This window comes from Hordeum vulgare, chromosome 3H (genome assembly GCF_904849725.1).
Source record: "Hordeum vulgare subsp. vulgare chromosome 3H, MorexV3_pseudomolecules_assembly, whole genome shotgun sequence".
In the NCBI taxonomy this organism is placed as follows: domain Eukaryota; kingdom Viridiplantae; phylum Streptophyta; class Magnoliopsida; order Poales; family Poaceae; genus Hordeum; species Hordeum vulgare.
In genome coordinates this window covers 301,673,397-301,679,557 of record NC_058520.1, presented here as the reverse complement: position 1 = coordinate 301,679,557, position 6,161 = coordinate 301,673,397, and the positions used below count along the sequence as shown (strand labels likewise).

Below are 6,161 nucleotides of genomic sequence, written 5' to 3'. Positions count from 1 at the left end.
TCCGGGTTCACCCTATATGCCAAGTCATCAGACTTGTCTTAATCTCAAGGTATTAATGACGGCTAAACCATCCGGGTTTACCCTATATGTCAAGTCACGGAACTTGATCATATTATTGTGATTATCATGATTATAACAACACCTTTTTAACACCACACACACACACACACTTGGTTGATGCGGAAACTCAGGACGTAGTTTAAGCAGCACCACCCAACTGTCCTTGACCGTGGACACGGCTATTTGAATAGTTTACACTCTGTAGAGGTAGTACGCTGGACCCACGAGAAACGGAATACTTCCGTGTCATCCACGACTCGCGGCACATATACCCGAGGTAAGTATCCGATCATCATTTTTCCCCTAACGATACTAGACAAAGAGATCCACTCGATTCGTACCCAGCCCACATGTTGTACGTCTTACGAGCACCGACTCTGGACTGTATCAACCATGCAGGGACCAACGGTGTGCCTGGAACTCATAATAATGGCATAGTCGTCCTACCTGGCACGACCCATCACGAGAGTGACACCGATCACTCCCGCCACTAGTAATGTGGCTCTTTGCTAGCACCGACCAGAGTAATCAACAAAGTCCCGTCCCTTAAAGGGGTATCGTGGTCGTACTGGGTAAGGTTGGGACGGTCGACACATCATCTATACTTATACTAATTAGAGACTCCCTAGAAATTACCACGTTAATTAGAAATTATGAACCGTTCATATCATGGGACCGAGTAATTACGGTGTAGATTAACGCATCTAATTTTAATTCGATAAAAAAACTGTACAGGCCCACAATCCTTTTCAACACGTTTGTTCTCATCTATCCCTAACCTCACCAAGCCCACGATCCCCACACATCGCGTGCCTTGGATCGCGCCGCTGCCCTGCTCCCGTCGTTGTTCCCTTTCCCATCCGTCGCTGCTGTCCATCGCATCCAACCTCTATCACATCCCATCGGCTCCACCGCCACCATGAACCATCACTCTCCTTGGTCTCTTCTCTTTGACCTGCACACGACCGCAGATGCTTCTGGTGGTGTGTGGCGACGCGGCCGATCGAGGGAACTGGGGTGAGGCGGACTGTGTCCCATTCGTCGATCTGCCCCCATCTCCTGTTCCTCCTCTCAGAATGTCATGTTCGCAGTTACTGCGACACACAACGCTATCCTCTTTTGCAGCGGTGCCTATAGGTGACAACAATGGTGTTCTGATGTGCCCTGTTGTACCCCCTCCACACTTGAGGCCGCCGAGGAGAAGATCACGCTCCCTGTAGAAAATTCGGCCATGTTCTAAGTGGCTAATCGGCAAGGTAATTTTCTGCACTGAAGTTCTCTCATGGAACTTGGGTGGGATGGATTGGCGGATGTGCTAGGTGGAGTGCCATTGTATGGGCATGTTACTGGGCAGAATCTCCTCTCCCAGACACACGAATTTAGTTTGGCAAGGAACTGTGTCAATACTACTATCCTTTGGCTTTGCAATGGTGATTTGGATTGTTTTGTTTTTTTGAATCATGGTGGTTTAGTTAATTTGTTAGCAGGTGTTTCAGTTAGGACTAAAAGTAGAGAGTGGTCGACTCGATTGGATTTGGCAGAGGATAACCCATTTTTTTTTAATAATTGGTGGTTTAGTTAGTTTTAATGAAATGGTTCATGGGCTCAACTTCTATTTAGGTTATTATAGTGTATAGTATAGTTGTGTGGACTATCGGTGATGAAAAATACCCAATGCATTGCTTTATGTTGTCTAGTGTACTACAATTTACTATCTCTATTGACAAATCTGCAAGATGATGCAAAAATATTGCTTGCTGGTAGGCTGTGAACATATAGACTATGTACAGCCATGCATGTTGTAAGCAGTGCTCTCGCAAAACGGTGCTCCGTTTCCTTACTGTTGTTGCTAAATATTTGTTTTGTGGCATATCAGGGTTGGACGACATAATGCCAACGACCTCACCCTAGGAGTCCACTTCACGGTCATGGCATCCGCCTCTACCAATTATCTAGAGGTAATTTATTCGATGCCCTCTGTTGGATGAAGATGCTCTATTATGTGTGGTTCAGTCAAATGTGGTTCATGCAAGCTGTCCTTCAGTCTTTATTGACGTTGGATAGAGCTGAGAAAAATATGTATATGCTTACAATTTTGTGTGCCTTTTTCTAGGAATTAAGTTCTAGAGACGAATGGGGAGGTCAACTTTGAGATGCAGCACTCTATGTGTTCATGCAATCGGAATGGCCGAAATATCATGCCAATATGAGGGACGTCCGAAATATCAAGCCAATATGCGTTTTATGCCTTTTCTGTTAGGTATGTTATCATTGATTCATATGATTAGTTGGTACTTCAGAATAGGCACACACATGTTTTCCATTATAATCGAGAAAGTACATCTATATTTATACTAATTAAAGACTTCCTAGAAATTACCACGTTAATTAGAAATTATGAACCGTTCATCTCATGGGACCGAGTAATTACGGTGGAGATTAACGCATCTAATTTTAATTCGATAAAAAAACTGTACAGGCCCACAATCCTTTTCAGCACCTTTGTTCTCATCTATCCCTAACCTCACCAAGCCCACCATCCCCACACATCGCGTGCCTTGGATCGCGCCATTGCCCTGCTCCCGTCGTTGTTCCCTTTCCCATCCACCGCTGCTGTCCATCGCATCCAGCCTCTTTAACATCCCATCGGCTCCACCGCCACCATGAACCATCACTCTCCTTGGTCTCTTCTCTTTGACCTGCACACGACCGCAGATGCTTCTGGTGGTGTGTGGCGACGCGGCCGATCGAGGGAACCGGGGTGAGGCGGACTGTGTCTCGTTCGTGGATCTGCCCCCATCTTCTGTTCCTCCTCTCAGAATGTCATGTTCGCAGTTACTGCGACACACAATGCTATCCTCTTTTGCAGCGGTGCCTATAGGTGACAACAATGGTGTTCTCATGTGCCCTGTTGTACCCCTCCACACTTGAGGCCGCCGAGGAGAAGATCACGCTCCCTGTGGAAAATTCGGCCATGTTCTAAGTGGCTAACCGGCAAGGTAATTTTCTGCACTGAAGTTCTCTCATGGAACTTGGGTGGGATGGATTGGCGGATCTGCTAGGTGGAGTGCCATTGTATGGGCATGTTAGTGGGCAGAATCTCCTCTCCCACACACACGAATTTGAGTTTGGCAAGGAACTGTGTCAATACTACTATCCTTTGGCTTTGCAATGGTGATTTGGATTGTTTTGTTTTTTTGAATCATGGTGGTTTAGTTAATTTGTTAACAGGTGTTTCAGTTAGGACTAAAAGTAGAGAGTGGTCGACTCGATTGGATTTGGCAGAGGAGAACCCATTTTTTTTAATAATTGGTGGTTTAGTTAGTTTTAATGAAATGGTTCATGGGCTCAACTTCTATTTAGGTTACTATAGTGTATAGTATAGTTGTGTGGACTATCGGTGATGAAAAATACCCAATGCATTGCTTTATGTTGTCCAGTGTACTACAATTTACTATCTGTATTGACAAATCTGCAAGATGATGCAAAAATATTGCTTGCTGGTAGGTTGTGAACACATAGGCTATGTACAGACATGCATGTTGTAAGCAGTGCTCTCGCAAAACGGTGCTCCCTTTCCTTACTGTTGTTGCTAAATATTTGTTTTGTGGCATATCAGGGTTGGACGACATAATGCCAACGACCTCACCCTAGGAGTCCACTTCACGGTCATGGCATCCGCCTCTACCAATTATCTAGAGGTAATTTATTCGATGCCCTCCGTTGGATGAAGATGCTCTATTATGTGTGGTTTAGTCAAATGTGGTTCATGCAAGCTACCCTTAAGTCTTTATTGACGTTGGATAGAGCTGAGAAAAATATGTATATGCTTACAATTTTGTGTGCCTTTTTCTAGGAGTTAAGTTCCAGAGACGAATGGGGAGGTCAACTTTGAGATGCAGCACTGTATGTGTTCACGCAATCGGAATGGCCGAAATATCATGCCAATATGAGGGACATCCGAAATATCAAGCCAATATGCGTTTTATGCCTTTCCTGTTAGGTATGTTATCATTGATTCATATGATTAGTTGGTACTTCAGAATAGGCACACACATGTTTTCCATCATAATCGAGAAAGTACAAATTTTAGATATGGATGTTAAGCTATGAGGAGAACCTTATTGGCTCGGACATCATATTTTTTAGGTAGGTAATCTTTATTTCATTATTATCAGTTAATATTCCTGAGCCTAAGAAATAGTACTATGGGGAGAATCAGGCAACACCTAATATGTATGTCGTTTGAGAAAAATGAAACTTCCTACTTCCCAACGGTCGGTTACGTATGTACATGTACAAAGCACCGTCTTAGACAAATATATCATTCACCAAGTTTAGTGAAAGTTAGCTTAAATACCATGTATTTTTCCGCACGCAGATTATTGCCTACTGTAGGCCATCCTCTATATATATATGATAGTCTAATAATAGTCAAGCATGACAAAAAACTTCACTCCGGTAATTTCGTTGCTCCATAAGAGCTAACAATTGTTAAAAAAACAAATCACATACTCCATGTGTCCCAAATTAAGTAACTCAACTTTGTACTAACTTTGTAATGATTTCATCTCTTTCTAGGAATAGGCACTGTATTTTCACTCTTATGCAAAAAGACTTTAAATCACGATTTTTATTTTATTTTTCATGATATTCAGAGGAATGTTAGCTTGAGTACCATACAGAGGGTGACGCAAGTGGTACTTGACATACCATGGCGTCCAATGTCTAGGTTAGCAGACCCACATGATGTTTTGCTCTTTGCGTTCTGTACATCAGCAATGGACAAGAGCAATGATGGAGTCCTAAGAAAGAACCCAAAAATAACTGCACTGTCTTATTCACATTTGAGGGCAAAACTACTTCAAGGAATGAGGTTAAGCAAAGATCGGTGCTCAAGATGTTACGAGACACTTCTCATGCATGTTGATATTCTCCTTTTTTGAGTTTCCTTTAAGGTGCAGTATTTTGTTTTATTTGTTATACAAAATAGTGCAGCTGTTTGTGATTTGATATGAAGGCATGTAATTCCTTGGAAAACTCCCACACTATATTTTGATCCAAGTTCAGTTGTACTGATGTCGATTAATACATTTACAGTACATTATTAATCTCTTTGTCGTAACGCGACATGTCACCACTCAGTCTATTTACTGTACAACACTATTGATCTTGATTCAATCAGGACCGAAATGGTGCAAGCAAAGGATCTTTTTGAATGGGAAACAATAGGAGAGTGTCAGAATTATATTAATATACTATTAAATAAAGTATAGCATAAGGATCTTTGGAAGAAATCTTTGTAATAATAGACATTTAAGGAAAACATAAGGAAATAAGCTATAAGTTGTTGTATCCATAAATTGAACTGATTGAGGTGTTTGTTCTTGACTCTACCTGTCGAGATCATACTTAAGACCCCTCTTCCACTTCTGTATCTAAGGGCTTTCATCCTCAGAAGTCTTCCCATTCATACACTATATATTCCAGCAGCTCAAAACGAAATACCCCACTGCAAATGTTTCCCTTATGGAATCACGGGCTAAGGCCACTTTAACAAAAACTGATATAAATCTATGCCTATTGGGGATGAATTCTTACCAACATTCTATAGCAAAAGAACAGTCCCAAAGGAAGTGTGGGTTTGTTTTTTCTGACTTATCTGGGCATAGAACATTCTACATGTATGCCTATTCTAGGAAGAGAAAGAATTTCCTATGCAGTAGATTGCCAGGTATATTTTGAAATGTAATTCCTTATTTTTTTGCAAGGAGGTTTACATAGATTTAAGATTATTCATTATTATTCTAAGAATTCTGAATTTGTGTTTTCTATTTAATTATCCTAACTATTCTCTTTTGGTGCATTCTTCATTTGCCATTCTCATCTAATATCATATAGTATGTTTTTGTTCCTATGTGAAACTAATAATTCACATCTCTACCTTATACTACTTTATAGTTGTACAAAAAAGCTTTTGTAACCATGATGCTGATATACGTGTGATAGGTACTTCATGTGCTACCACGTTAGTAGGCAGGTTTCAATAGAAGTATTAGAAATTACATTCTTCCACATTAATCCAATATTAAGTAACCGGT

At 41.2% G+C, this 6,161-nt stretch overlaps 1 long non-coding RNA gene across 4 annotated transcripts; it reads left to right on the top strand.

Annotated features, from left to right (window-relative positions):
• The first annotated feature begins 1,301 nt into the window (after positions 1–1,301).
• LOC123443696 lies at positions 1,302–5,171 on the top strand. 4 transcript variants are annotated; one of them, XR_006630792.1, is made up of 5 exons: positions 1,302–1,316; positions 2,930–3,059; positions 3,680–3,761; positions 3,917–4,063; positions 4,719–5,171. It is a non-coding gene; the product is annotated as an uncharacterized LOC123443696 (long non-coding RNA). The 4 variants fall into 4 exon arrangements; XR_006630793.1 differs by lacking the exon at positions 1,302–1,316 and adding an exon at positions 4,154–4,209 and having other exon boundaries at positions 2,586–3,059; XR_006630791.1 differs by lacking the exon at positions 1,302–1,316 and adding an exon at positions 2,587–2,821.
• Positions 5,172–6,161: the final 990 nt, after the last annotated feature.